Source organism: Lissotriton helveticus, chromosome 9 (genome assembly GCF_964261635.1).
Source record: "Lissotriton helveticus chromosome 9, aLisHel1.1, whole genome shotgun sequence".
In the NCBI taxonomy this organism is placed as follows: Eukaryota; Metazoa; Chordata; class Amphibia; order Caudata; family Salamandridae; genus Lissotriton; species Lissotriton helveticus.
The window spans coordinates 1,018,842,658-1,018,857,855 of NC_136070.1; positions in this window are offsets into that span (position 1 = coordinate 1,018,842,658).

Sequence of the window (15,198 nt, forward strand, 5' to 3'; positions counted from 1 at the left end):
CCCTCACCACGCACTCCTTGAGATCTCACATATTACAACATTCATGACATATTCTAGGACATCTTTAACAAATTAAATTGTAATACGGTTTGGGTTTAACATAACTGGTGAACAGGGGCATAGCTTCAGGGGGGGTTTGGGCAAGGCTGGCTTTAGGGCAGTGCGACAGGTGCAGCCAGCCGCACCTGGTGCTGCCCTCATGGGGGAACCAAGTGTTCAGAAATAACATTTGGTTTTATAAGCACCTGCTGTTTCCTTGCATCCAGCAGTTTTCCAGAGAACAATAAAAATGTCAAAACAGGTGATTAATGTTTCTGCTGGTGAGAGATCAAATTTGTATCTAGTGGCTGTTTGGACTCATTGTAAAGTAGCCAAGAGGGTTAATATGCCTGCTGCAAAGTACATCCTAAAGACTTATTTACACACATATGATTCATTCTCTTTGTGTAAGGTGTGTGTGATATAAAGTGCTCTGACTCCCTAGGGTTGGTATGACTAGTGCCGTAAAACAAAATAATTGCATATGAAAGAGGGGTTGTGGAGAGATGAGTGGCACTGCTGGAAGGTGGTTAATGAGAAGAACTGTGGGGATGGAGGTCAAGGGGGGTGCCCCAAAAAGATTGGCCCACAGGGTGCCCCTAACTCTAAAGCCGGCCCTGGTTTGGGTGATCCACCCTCCTAATAGATGGATTTCCAAGTAAATAGTTGGAACAGGTTCTTTCAGTTGGGTGTGATGAAGTTGTTGTCAGATTTCACCCAGGATTTTTACATGTGCACTCAGACAAAAACATACACACACACTCTCTGTTTTCAAGTCCTCTAAACTATTGGTTATTTTACAACATAATAGGACAGGTTTGCTAAATTTTGGCATTGTGCTTCCATCACAGAAGTGATGCAAACCAGCACAAGATGTTTATGCGTTATTTACTTTCCAGAGCAAAACTTGTCTTGCAAGTAATGCAAAGTGGCAAAAAGAGGTACTTTGTGTTACTTAGCCTCAAGGGGGCATTCCCATGCAACCACCCACGTTTTTTGATGCAAAACTATCTACAAAAAACTGAGACAAGGTTTTGCGCCAAAAATTAACACCACTTGAAAGCAGGTTTTTGCAAGGAGAAATGTGTTCATTTCTCCTTTCTTTCCGACTTTGCTTGCATGCTGCACTGTACAGTATGCATGCAAAGTAGGAAGGGTTTTACAACTTGTCTAGGCATAGTATTTAGTTCTGGGAGGGAACCCTTCCTGTACAAATCCAATGCTAGACTCTCACTCACCCTTGCACTATTGCTCAAAGGTCTGTGCTGACTTTTGGGAGAGGGGAGGAGAGTGCCATATCTCTGTAGAAATGTTGCTCCTCTGGTCCCTCTTTGCCATGCAACGGACTGCTGGGCTATGTTCCGCGATATCTTGGATTGTCTTTTGAGTAACCCTAACAATCCACACTGCTCTGCAGAATTAGGGTCATGGCAGAAGTGGAAGAAGCCAATCCAGCCCTTGTCACTATTGCATCCCAGACCCTGACCACGGGACCAGTCACTGGTAAAGTCCCCATGCCCAGTGTTTATGTGGGAGCCAAGGCTCCTTCCATATGTATGAGCCTGCCACAGCCTGGTCCATAAAGCACCAGTGCTTCTTGAAGGCAGGACAGCTGCATTCAACCATAAAGCGTAATCAGGAGGTTTGGTAGAAGTGAGCCACCATGGGTACTGCAAGCCCTCCCTCCCTCATGTGTTGTACAGTAGAATAGGTTCCTGTGAAGACGTGGTTTCTCCCCATCCCAGAAGAACCTGTTGATCCCTAGAAGAAGAGAGTACAGGATGTGTTTGGTGGAGTTAGTGGAAGGGCTTGAAAGATGTAGAGGATCCGGGGGACTACTGTCATTTTAACAAATGCAATCCTGCACAACCTTGAAAGTTGTAAGCAGCACCAAGTCGCCAATTTGGACAAGACCTGAAAAATGTGGGTTGAATAATTCAGTGCTGCCGTTCCAGCCACTGAGCAGGACAGCTTGATCCCGAGGTAGGGTATCTACTCCCCAGCTCACTCTAAAGGGAATAAAGAGCACATGTGGTTCTCCTGGAGCAGGCCCTGACTCCCTGCTGCAGGGTGGGAGTGCAGCAGGGAGTCAAGGCCCAGGGCCTGGGACAGATGATTGGTTTCTCCCGCATTCCCTGCCTACTGGCCGCGCGAGATCACTGGTATGTCCTGCTTCGGGTTGGGGGCCTCCAGACGGGCCCGAGGAGCCTAAGAGTGTTGGCACACACTCCTGGTGCTGATTGTGGGAAGAGGTGCACCGCATCTCCTCTGTCAGCCTCGCTGCTTCGACTGTCACGGTCAGATGGCCGCCATCTTAAGAAAGTGGTTGTCGGCCTCTGGGTCACTTCACAAGGGACCCATAATTGGCAGAGGGCCCCATGGGGTGTTGTGGCAGGTGGGGAGAAAAGGCTGCACTCCCAGAGCTTGGGTCAGGGTCCCACAATCTGCTGCTTGAGGTAAATTGGCCACACACCCTTACTGGCTAATTTAAAGAAGACTAGCGAATCCTGATTGGTTGGTGACAACCTGAACAACATGTTTTTACAGCCATTACAAGACTCATGGACTTGGTTCCTGTGTACTAAAAATTAATTAAACAAAAGTATGTAAGTGGACAGGGTGAGCACACCCAGACCTCGAGGGGCATGTGGGGGTCTCAATAGGACCCTTCCCCTTTATTTGCTGGCCACAACATAGACAACATGCTGTGACAGCCATTACAAAACTCTGGGACATGGACCCCATTGAAATCCATCGTAGTGAATGGCAGGTTTTGAGGGTCATCAAAAGGTGCAGGTATAAAGGGTGATAACAGATTTAAGTTACAATATGAATCATTTATTGGTGGTACCATACTATTTTTAGTAATTGTGATGTGTTCTAAGGTGTTTTTTACCCTGTAAAAAAAGCTGACCTTTTGCTTAGATTTCATGAATCATGTTTGAGAGAAAACTGTTTTCACTCATGATTTCCTCATAAAGGTTAAAAAAAAAGTACTCCAGAAGCTAAAATGAGAACATATTTTTTGTAAAATCACACTACCTTTCTCAGCCATGTCAAAATAAAGTCTGACATTCTGGGTAAGATATGTAATTCTGTGTTCTATTGCAGAATCCCAGATTCTTCTAAACAACAACCAGAGCGCTAACAGTCTTACTTATGATAAAAGTGTGGCAGTCCTAAAGCCATCTTGATTTAATCAAACTGGTAAAACTTGAAGAGAGGAACAAAATGAGGTAGGCTACATTTTATCATAGAAATGATGATGGTTAGAGCTGTAGAAAGCAGAAATTAGGGCATATTTTAAATGAGTTCTCAAATATTTGCCTCCTCTATTTAATTATGACTTTCTGACATGCAGACTGGAACATGCACTTTCAACACCAGCCGCAGATGCCCGTTAACTTTCTAATGATCAGCAGCTTTACCACAGTGTTCTAATGAGCAACTATAGTGTTAACGTTCAGAATTTCATGGTAAAAGTGTGGCAAACTGAACTCATTTTCTACTGAGGACACCACAGTGAATGAGGAAATTGGGGAGCTTCATAACAAAAAAGTCACCCCAAATGGCCACCAAAGAAAAAAAAGCACAATGTAGCCCAAATACCACCAAAACATAGCCCAATGACAGAGGTGTGTCCAGTGTTGCCGAATTGGTCCGTTTCCCGTACAAATGAGTGATATTTTTCCCATTTATGAGGGACAAAACTTACCTGGTGGGCTATGTAAATGTTGGCAACATTTGCCCTTGTGTCCATAATATTTGTAGAATTGGTGTTGCTCCAGTTTCAAATCAGTGCAGTCAATTATTCATAGCACTAACATGCTACCTATGAAGGCCCAGCTTCATGTTGTTGGCCGGCACCCAGAGAGAATGGACCAGTGGTGTTATGAGGGGCAGGCCTGCATCATTTTTATATTTAATAGACTGTGTTGCATGTGTTTGCTCGAGCTTCGAAGACATCACCTACCCACCTGTATCCGATACCATGCAGTGCGCAACATATGGAGCAGTGGCTGAGGAGGAGTGTGCCTGCCCAGCGGCAACTGACAAACTTGAAATACATACTTCCATCAAACCACTTTTGTTGCGGACTGTTGTCTTAACTAGTGATTGGATCTGTAACAAACTGATGTTACAAAAAAGACTGTGGACAAAAGGTGCTGGAGGGGACTTGGCTTTCACTCCTGTGCATTATGTTGTCCTGAATGGAAAGTTTAACATGCCTCAAAATGCAGCAACACCTGCTGCCTAGTTAAAACAAACCCATGAAGGCAGGTGAGAACTAATTCTAATGCAGGCAAGTGCTACTTGCCTTATTTGCTGTGTGATGCCAGGGCTGTTAGGTGATGTGTTTTTGAGCACAAGATGCTCCTCTTGGGTGACAATTCAGGTTTGTTGCCATTTGCAGAATAAACAAGGTTTGATTAATATGGAAGGCCGTCAAAAAATGAATTCGGGAAACGCTGTTACTGAGTTACTTAGGAAATTAAAATGTTAAAACTGCAGTTTCAAACAGATAACACCCCGAAAAGAATTACACATGTATCAATTGCTCCTGAATCTGCATTGGCAGACCTGGATTTCGCACTGGTGGCAATTTTTCTTGGCACCCCCCATGACCTCTTTCTGTATGGATTCCCCCACTGCCACGCTCCACAAGAGCCCCTAATCTCGCCATAGACTCTCTCTTGCATGCATTTAATTTGTTTTAAAGCGCTACTCACCAACCAGTGTAGGATGTCAGAGCACTTTACATCACACACACAGAACCAATGACGGGCAGATGCAGGAATGTTTCCCAATTCATGCTTTAAAACTTTCACATTTAATAAATTCTTCCTCATTCTTTTCAAATTTGTCTGCTGCAATGTTTATTATTGTTGTCCCATACTGTGATTGTAAAGGCAGTTAGATAGAATGTAAGCTGTGCAACACAAGTTGTGTTGCAATTACTTTAATACAAGGAGATGTTTCTTAATATGTGTATCAATGGGTGGTGTTAATTCTGCTTACTTTTTTCAGGGTTCTTTTTGGGAGTCACATCGCTGAAATAGCATTGACGTTTCCATTAATAGACATAACGTGGCTTATAATGTACTCTTGTAAAGTTAATTCAAGAATGCCAGGCTCAGGTTTGCATCTGTGGTGACAGAACTACAAGTTGAAAAGTCAGTGAGGACTTGTCTTGAAAATGAGTAGTTATTGATGCCAAGTTAACCTCCTCCCACTATCTATATTTTTAATAGAATTTAGATTCATCCTTAACATGTTTTCTGCAGACTATTTTTGCACAATATGAGAGTTGTGACTTTGGGCTGGGTATTGAGCTGACACTGGTCTGTGTTGGGCTACATTTGAGTTTATACTTGAGCAGTTTTGGACTTGGGATGGGTCTCAAAATCTGGCAACACTGAATGCATCTGCTACAGCCTGTTGTTTTCATCTACGTAGTTAACAGGAGGACGTCAAGTATGCTGCCTTACAGTGCTGCTTCCTTGTGTCCTTCTTGGGGAGTCTGTTGTACTCTTGCAGAGCTGAAGACCCAATCATCCGGCTGTGTTATCATTTGACATGGTTTGCAGGAAAAAGACACAGCGCCCCCCGTGGCCAGACAGCAAACACCTACACAGAGAGGGAAGTGGACTTCTCATCCTGGGGGCCGGCAGGCAGGACACTGTCAGCAATGTCTCTGGCATAAGACACCTGGAAGACTGAGGAGACAGGCTTTGCCTGCCAAAAGTACTCGAGGACGCTGGCAGAGAGGCCTGGCTGCCCAGGTGCAGGTCGGGCCTGAAAAAATCAACATGATGGTTTGCCAGCTCTTTGCTAGCAGGGGCATTACTGGCAGCGGGCACAGCAAGGAAAAAAATCAAAGATGCTACTGCCTCTGTTTGCCAACCTGCTGGACCATTCGAAGTCCATCATCCACAGTCACAGGGATGGTGCAGACTGTCACCGGAAAGTAAGGCAAGCGTCACATGGATCCACATGAGCCACAGTCTATCCTGGGCAATTGTTAGTTTTTTTTTGTTACCCTTTCCACACAATGTTGCTGAGAGCAGACACCACGTGGTCTAGCTACAGTCTCAAATGATGTACTAACATGTCTTAAACAAAGCTCGCAGCACTTTGTTTAGACAGTCTAGTCAATGAGACAAATAATGTATTCATTCAGAAGAGCAAGCTAATTTTAACGCACTGCTTGGAAGGCCAGGGTTATTAATTATGCAGCTCAGTTCTAGAGTACCTCATTAGGGGTGGTCCCATGGGCATCATAAATACATGACTAGTGCATTTTAGTGCGGTGATGCGGACATCAGAAATAAAATGCATTAGGCTAACCCCTGATGCGTGGTACTTGGCAGGCATGGTTTGAACAGATGCCAAAACTCGAACCTGGTCCCCCCCTGTGCAAAGTCGGCAGCTCTGGACATAAAGCCACATCCTTTTCCCTAAGTGTAACAACTAATCAAGTGATCAACTGGGTAAAAAAACATAAAGATAGCAAATAAGTTAAAAGCACTTTGTTGCTATTTGAGAACATATAAATTGTGTCCTCGTTTTAGTTTTTTAGAGCACTTACCATACTTTCTATGGGAAAAATACCCCCTCATTTTTATAATTTCTAAAGGAAATGCTTTACCTTTTACATTTTTTATTACATCAAGATGACATGAGAAGAGCCGTACTTTTTGAATAAATATAAAATGTTAGCAATCTAGTTATCCATTAGAACACTCTGGGGAGGTAGAGTTCAGGGGAACAGACTTGGACAAGTGAAGGCAGGAAGGAGGGGGCAGAGGCAGGAAGTTGACCACGCTAGGTAGGCAGGTTCGGCAATGGCAGCACAACAAACCATGGAGGGTAGGGGAAAGGGGGGCAGGGGCAACAAGCCAACAATGCAGGACAGGCAAGACAGGGCAGACAAGAGAGTCTGTGGCAATACAACAGACCATTGAGGGTTGAAGGGAAGGCCAACCATACATACCAAGAGGCCTGATTCCAGCAGGAGGCTCCCAATGTTTTTCAGCCTAAAAAGGCTTTATTTTCAACGTCTCCCACCTAAAACTTCCTCTTTTTCAATGTAAGTCAATTGAGAAAATCAATTCCCCAGATTAATTTTTCAGAATCTCTCTCTAACCAAGTTAAAAATGTTGGCATGTATGGTACATTGGACCACAGAAGGCAGGAAGGACGGGGTAGGGACATTGACTCAGACAATAGAGGGCAGGAGGGAAGTGGACAGGGGCACAAACCTTACCTTTCAGGGATGGCACCAGGAAGTTGCAGTAACACAATACACCACACAGGGCAAGCAGGAGCGCAGTGCAGCACTACAGACCATAGAAAGCAATAGGGAGGGGACAGGGTCATACACATGGACAACGGAGGCAGAGGGGAAAGAGGCAAGGGCAGTAAGCTGGCCATGGAGGACAGCTGCGGCACCATGAAGGACAGGAGGGGGGAGGGGGGAGGGGAATGCTAATGGGACATGGAAGGCAGGAGATAGAGGCCCATACATGGAAAACGGAGGGCTGGGGGAAAGGGAGCAGGGCAGGAGCAGCAGTTGATCATACAGAACAAGTTGGATGGGTGGTGGAAGCAAAACACATGATGGAGGACAACAGGGAGACTATATTGACATACACACGGACTGTGGAGGGAAGGTAGTAAGGGGTCAGATGCAGTATGCTGACCTCACAGGGCAGGTGGGAGGGACAGTAGCAGCACAAAAGACAACACATGTCAAACGGGCGGTTTAGTGGCAGCACAAGGGCCATGGTGGGCAAGAGGGAGGGGGCAGATGTCTGCACAAAGTACCATGGAGGGCAGAAGGGAGGGATAGAGATTGCACACAGCAAGAGAGGGCAGGAAGTTCACAACAGACCATGCAGGGCAGACAGGAGGAGCAGTTGCAGCACAACAGCGCACGGAGGACAGAAGGGAGTGGCAGCAAAATGGACCTTGGAGCACAGGAAGGAGGGCATAGGTGCATGGAACTCGTACAAAAGAAGGCAGGGTGGAGGGGTTAGGGACAGACAGCAGCTATCTGAACATGCTTAGCAGGAGGAGGGGCACCGACTGCTCAACATAACACTAAGAGTAGATGGGAGTGACTGTGGCAGGTCTAGGAAACATGTTGGGCAAAAGGGAGGGAGCTGGGGTATGAGCAAAGACATCGAAGGGCAGGGGGAAGGAGGGCTGGGGCAGCAAGCTAAACACGGAGACACAAGAAGGCAGTGATAGGGGCATGTACTCAGGCAATGGAGGGCAGGAAGAGTGGACAAGGACATCAAGCTAACTGGAGGGCAGTGGCAGTACATCGGACCATGCAAGCCAGGAGGCAGGTGTATGGACTCGGACAACAGTGGACAGGAGGGAGTTGGGTAGGGGCAGCAAGCTATCTGTGCAGGGCAGGCGGGAAGGGCAGTGCCAGAGCAGTGGCCACACAGGGCTGGTGCTGGAATGAGGCATCAGGGGTATGGACTTGGACAATGGCAGGCAAGGAGGAAGTGGGTCAGGGGCCAGCAAGTTGGACAATGGCAGCACAATGGACAATGCCAGGACAGATCCTGCGCCCAGTCCTCCCCACCATGTATTACAATGTACATCTTGCTTTTTGTTTTAAAAAAGCTAGAAATTCTCTGAAAAAAACAAAGGTTACAGTGTATTTAGAGTTAGGTATCTTAAAATCTTAGATATTCACTGAAAAAAACAAACGCTAAAGGAACGTTGGTGTTAGTTGAAAACATACCATTTGAAACTAACAAAACCACTGAAATTCACCAGACTGATTATTTTCTTGTGGGATGGAAGCAGACTTGTGTTCTGTTTCCCTGCTTACACTGATGATGGCAGGGAAACAGAACAATAGACTGCTCCCGCTCGGAGGAAACAGAGTAAATAGCTACTAACTCCAGTGTGGAAAAGTAAATTTTGCCATGTTCTGTGTCCCTACGTGTCCCCCATCTTATGTTATGTGTGCATGATTAATATGCATATGTATCCCCCATGTTCGATTAAAGACGCAATTACAGTTGTGTCCATCTCTAGTATGCTAGCTTCCAGTTCTCGTGAAAGCTACGAGTATTAGGCCTATGTAAGGTTACGTTGCCACGTTTCTCAGTGTGCACGTTATTTCATTGAAAAATCCCTGTTTCTAGGCCTCAAAAGGGCCCGGACACCAGATTCACCTCCTGTCTCCTGAACCCTCGCTGAGGAGCGATACAGCCCCCACCTGTATCCTCGACCCTTCACTTACTTCCTGCCTCGCAGTGCCCGGCTCGGCCTGGCTCTGCCTACGAGTCTGCCAAGAGTATGTTATGATTCTAGTTATCAGTCCAGCCCTCCTTCTCTGCATTCCTAAGCTACTGAATCGCATCAATAGTTTCCGTCATTGTCTAGCCTTTACGTCTCCATGTAGGAGAAATACTGTATTAATGGTCATTTAATATTCCTCAACACGCACTACATGTAGAATAATGCATGCTCCAGTCTTAGAGTCTGTTAGCCTCTCCCCTCCTGACTCTTAGTTTATATCAACATGTCCTCTAAACATTAGATACTAGATAGGGTTTAGGTACATGTCGCCCTGACTCTCCAGACTTCAGTCTTTACTCCTAGCGCAGAGTTCATAGCCCCCAGCTTCTCCTAGTAACACGTCATTGTCAGTTTGCGCGCACCATTAGGTTAGAGGTCCCGGCTCCTTAGGTAGCCCCCTCCATGTTTCCGCCCCATTTATGACATATTCTGTTACGTTTACATCACATGTCCATGTATACGCCTCTTGTTACACCCACTTTCACCCTTATCTTTCGCGACTGCTATTGACCACACCCACTGCTCCGCCTACTGTATTCACTGTAATGCAATTGTTTTAGTATATATATGTTGTACATTGTTATTAAAGTTGGCGCGCTCATTCCCTGTCCCCCCTGCAGGGCCCTGCCATCCTGTTCCCGTGCAGGTTGTCCTGTTCCTGTCCTTTATGCTGTATTAAACCTGCAAACTCCTACTACCTCGAATCTTGACTCTTATTTATTGAGCTATCTGTTATTGCTATGTCCAGTCAAACCTAGATCCGGTATTATTTATTTATATACCACATAATGGCGCCCGAATAGGGACTTGCCCTTTCCCCACGCGCCGGTGAAGCCACGCCGGCCCCCTGACCCTCTGCAGCCGTGACGGAACCATACCGTGCACGTGCAGATATTTCTGCTTCAAGTATCCCTCAGGCCCACGGAGGAGACGGAGGTTGCGGTCCAGCATCCAGACGAGGCGGTGGAGGAACGCGGCGAGTCCCGACCAGAGCCCAAGCCGAGAGTCCAAGGTCCGAGGTATCCGGAGGCCCACCCGTAACTGAAGTCCGAAGTTCGTCCGTCCGGCGTCGAAGCAGTCCAGTCCAGTCCGAGGCCTTCCGTTCTTGCTGCCCGGTGAGTACCGTTGCTGGGGTAGTATCTAGACAGGGTCAATCTAATTGACTCTGGTCCGTGGGTTTTGGTGGTACACAGACCCAAAACGAAGTGTCCACTTCGGTGGATGCGGGTCCTGACGTGTCTCTTTATGAGACCGGTAAGTTTCGTACTGTTTTAGCAGTGCATCTAGTTTCTGTTCTAGTCAGTTCTGTTCTCGAGAAGATTCATGTATTCTGTTTTCAGTATTCCAGGTAGTATTCTGTTCGAACTGTTATTTTAAATGTTCTTCATGTATTTTTAATGTCGTGGTATGAAAGGGGTGTAATTATCGTGTTCATTGTGTATTGTATTGTGTCTAGATTACAGTTCAGTCATGCCCTTATTTTCCAAACTACGTCAGTTGAAAACTAGAAAAGGTCTGTTAGAAGCAGCAGTTCCTGTCCCGCCTAGGGACAGTCCAGGTCACTTTATGTATCAGAAGCATGGCATAAGTGCCATATTATATCTAGATTTATGGGTGGAGTACACCAAAGAGTTAGAAGAAAAGTATAGATGGCCCGTATCAGGTACGTGGGATGCCGAGTGCATCATGCGAGTAGAAGAAGCATTATGGAAAAAGAAGGCCAGACAGTCACAGAAAGATGCCATCGAGTTATGGCGCAAAGAATCTCATAAAAGAACCGAAAAAGAGATCAGAAAGTCAGAACTAAGTAGAGAATCCTTAGAACGAGCCCAAGAAAGGTAACTAATCGAGATAGGTGAACGAGTTAAAACGAACAGTCAGACAGACAGAGGAATGCCCTTATTAAGCGTATGTACCCTCTTCTTGCCGAGGGCTTGCCAAAAGCAACCCCGGAGGCATCCAGTAATTTTCCGCCACCATTAGTTCCGATCAAGCTACGTCACAAACCGACCGCAGCTGATATTTTTATTTCGTCCTATTTGGACGACACAGTCCCAGAATATGCAAATCCTGTTCCGCCAGCTCCTGTAAATAATGTAAATCCTGCTCCTCCAGTCACCGGAGTACCTGCTACGGTACCCCCGGTCCAGCCCACATTACAATTTCCCACCGCGCCAGCACGAAGAGTATCAGTCGACGATTCTAGTTTAGGGGCCGCAGGAGGAGGTCCTCCTGGTACCCCGCCGCCACACCAACGTGTAACGTTAGTCGAGTTACATGAACGTGCGTTACAGCGTACGCCCAAATATAAGTCCGTTGCAGAAATCCGACGAGCCCTTACTGAATGCCGCTATGATCCAGTTGCAGGTGATGATAGTACAGTTATATATTCCATCCGTGTAAGACGGGTGACCGGGTATTTGGACACCCTACCGAATATGAAAGAAGATCAAGACAGAATATATCGTTTCATCCGTACAGGGGATGATCCAGAAAGTATTGGCGAAGCCATGTCTCAAAGGAAAGCTGAGATCCAGCTCATGTTATTAAAGTTTCTGATTAATTGTTTAATAAGAGAACAAGATTCTCCGACTAAAGATCCGGCCGAAATGAGAATCCTGACAAGGTGGAGTGATAATATAGCCGAGGGTAAGCACAGAACCATCAGTAGTATAGAGAGTATGTACAAGAAAATTCGTAAAGAAATAATAAGGTTACACGAGAAACGCAAAGAAGCACTAGTAAACGAGAAAGAAAATGACTCTTCTACTGAAGAGGTAGACGACGAGAATCCCACTAGAATAGCGTATGTAGGTAGAACTAGACTTTCCGACCGACATTCACGTCAAGACTACAAGAAAACTGTTCCTCATCCAGCACCAGAACAAGGTTCTCTAGAACAAGTATTTCAAGCTACCGATCACATTCTGAAATCACGAATCGGTTACAGTGAGTTAAGTACTATGCATGAACAAGAACTAGCCCGATCAGCAGTCCGATGGATTACTGATTCTACCACTTTTCCAGATGAAATAGTGGCTCAAATGTTTCTGAAACTGCCCCCAGCCGAGCAACGACTGGTGGGTATGTATATGATCCAGCACCTCATTACTCTGTATGAGGGTCAACATTCTGATCCAGGTCCGTTACACGATGTCCTGAACGAGTTACTCCAGTATAGATGGAAAGGTCTAGGTACCGATTTAATTAGTGTTATTCTAGACCAGCGCCACAAATATAGAACGTTTTTGAACCCGCATTTTGTTCATGTCTCACCCCCAGAAAGTAAACCCTCTTACATAGACAGACAGAATCCGTTAAGAGAAGTACACCCAGTTAGGACAGCGGATGGTGAAATGCAACGAGTGTTTGTTTACACTCCGATTACAAAGATGGAACTCTTAGAGATGAAGAAATTAATTCCCTGTCATGACAAAGATCCAGCAGGGTTCCACCGAGAATTAAAAGACATGCTCCGTATGGGAGAATACACGTATCCAGATATAATTAAAATGTTAAAAGTCCTGTTGCCCGCAGGGGTATATGAAAAACTCAAGGAAAAAGAATGGGAGGTGGGAGAGAAGAAGATCGATTGGGCAGTTCTAGAAGCTGAAGATAAGATACGAGTACCAGGTACTGGTCTTGGAGAGAAATGTAAAGAATTACCAGAACTGTTAATACAAGTTTTGCCGAGATTATTAGCAACTAAAAAGGAAGACTGGGATGCAATCTCAGCCTGTAAACAGAAACAAGACGAAGACACTAGTGATTTTTATTCTAGATTTGAGAAATGCTTTAGTATTAACAGTGGCCTCAAGACAAGTAGCGAGTCATACCCTCATCTCTTTGTTACTAAATTAGTCGAGAATTCAAGTCCACAAGTTAAGAACCGAGTTTTGAAAATCGAAAGTACCTGGCAAGCTAATACCCCGTCCCAAATGTTACAGATGCTTCAGTATCACCAGAATAGAATCAGAGAAGAGCAAGATCATGAAAGAAAACGTATGAAAGACACGAAAATGAAAGTACTAGTTGCACAATCTGTTCCTCAAGACCGTCAGAAGAGGGGTACGAATCAAGCCAGTCATCCTGCAGTTCCCGTTAAAGGGACCTGCAATTATTGTAAACAGCCAGGTCACTATATAAACAAGTGTGCAGTTCTGAAACACAACATAGCTACCGGTAAGACTAAAGAAAGACCACGTCCACCTAGACAAGAACAAGTTTCACAGACTTCTCAGCCACAGAATGCACAACAGACAGTTCCAGCACCGCAGCCTATTGCTGCAACACAGCATGTTACACAGCAGATGTACCAGTATGCACAGTCCGAGTATCCAGAGTATCAGCCATATTCATGAAACAGCCTAGAGAGGGAGGTAGGCTTGCCTCTCATCGAGATACCTGTAGATCAAGAGGGTCCCTATGTTCACAGTCAAGTATTAGGGAAAGACAGAAAGTTTCTGATTGATACAGGGGCAAGTAGGACCACCATTAGTCACGACGAGGTTCCAGGGGCTCCGCTCTCAGGCTCTAGAAATGTTTCCCTTGGATTTTCAGGAAAGCCTATTGTAAACGAGATATCTAAGCCAGTTACTCTAGAAGTAGGTCCATTGTCCCGCACTACTGATCTGTTACTTACGAAGTCGTGTCCAGAAAATCTGTTAGGTATTAAAACACTGAAAGAATTAGGTGCAGTCATATGTTGTTCCCCCGAGGGAATACGCTTGTTTTTACGTGACTTCAAGGGTCACTATGTATTACGAGATTTTGATCCGAGATTGTCCAATGTTCCACAGCATTTATGGGCGCAAGGTCCAACTGATGTAGGTTATATGCAAATCACACCCCATCGTGTGACTCTCAAGCCAGGTGTAGTGTTACCACGAATCAGACAGTACAGATTGCCACCTGAGGCTGTAACAGCCTTATCCAAAATTATTGACGAGCTCATCGCTCAAGGAGTAGTTGTAGAAACTGACTCCAATGTATGTAATTCTCCGATCATTCCAGTCATGAAACGTACTGATCCAAATGCACCCCCAGTATATCGATTAGTGATTGACCTTCGAGAACTCAATAAATGTGTTATCCCCCAGTACCCAGTTGTCCCTGATATCTCTTCCCTACTGACAGCCATTGATTCCGAAGCCTCATTTTTTACAGTCATAGACCTCAAGAACGCGTTTTTCAGTGTCCCCATTCATCCAGACAGCCAGTTTCTTTTCGGATTTTGTTTAAATGGAAGGAGCTACCAATTTACACGAGCTCCTCAAGGTTTCACAGAAAGTCCTAGTATTTACAGTCAAGCACTTAAGAGACAACTAGACAATATTCACATGCCAACTGACACTGCCCTGCTCCAGTATGTCGATGATCTACTGATCACAGCCCGTTCTGAACGTGCTTGCGAGCGAGCATCCCTTACAGTCTTGTATTTCTTAGCAGAGATGGGGCACAAGGTGTCCCCTTCGAAGCTTCAATTCTGTGTCCAGCAAGTGATCTATTTAGGCCACTTACTGTCCAAGAGGGGTAGGCAGTTGACACCTGACCGTATCCAGTTAATAGCGAGTCTTCCTCAGCCCAAGACCCAGAAGGAGGTACGTGCTTTTATCGGCCTCACTTCTTACTGCAGACAATGGATTCCTCAGTATGCATTCCTAGCCAAGCCACTGATACAGTTAACGACACAGGAGGCAGCCGTATCGACTGTCCTCCCTTGGACATCTGAACATACACTTAGTTTTAATGAGTTAAAGAAAGCCTTATGCCAAGCTCCAGTTCTAGCTACACCGAACTACAGTAAGCCTTTTACACTTTTCGTCACTGAAC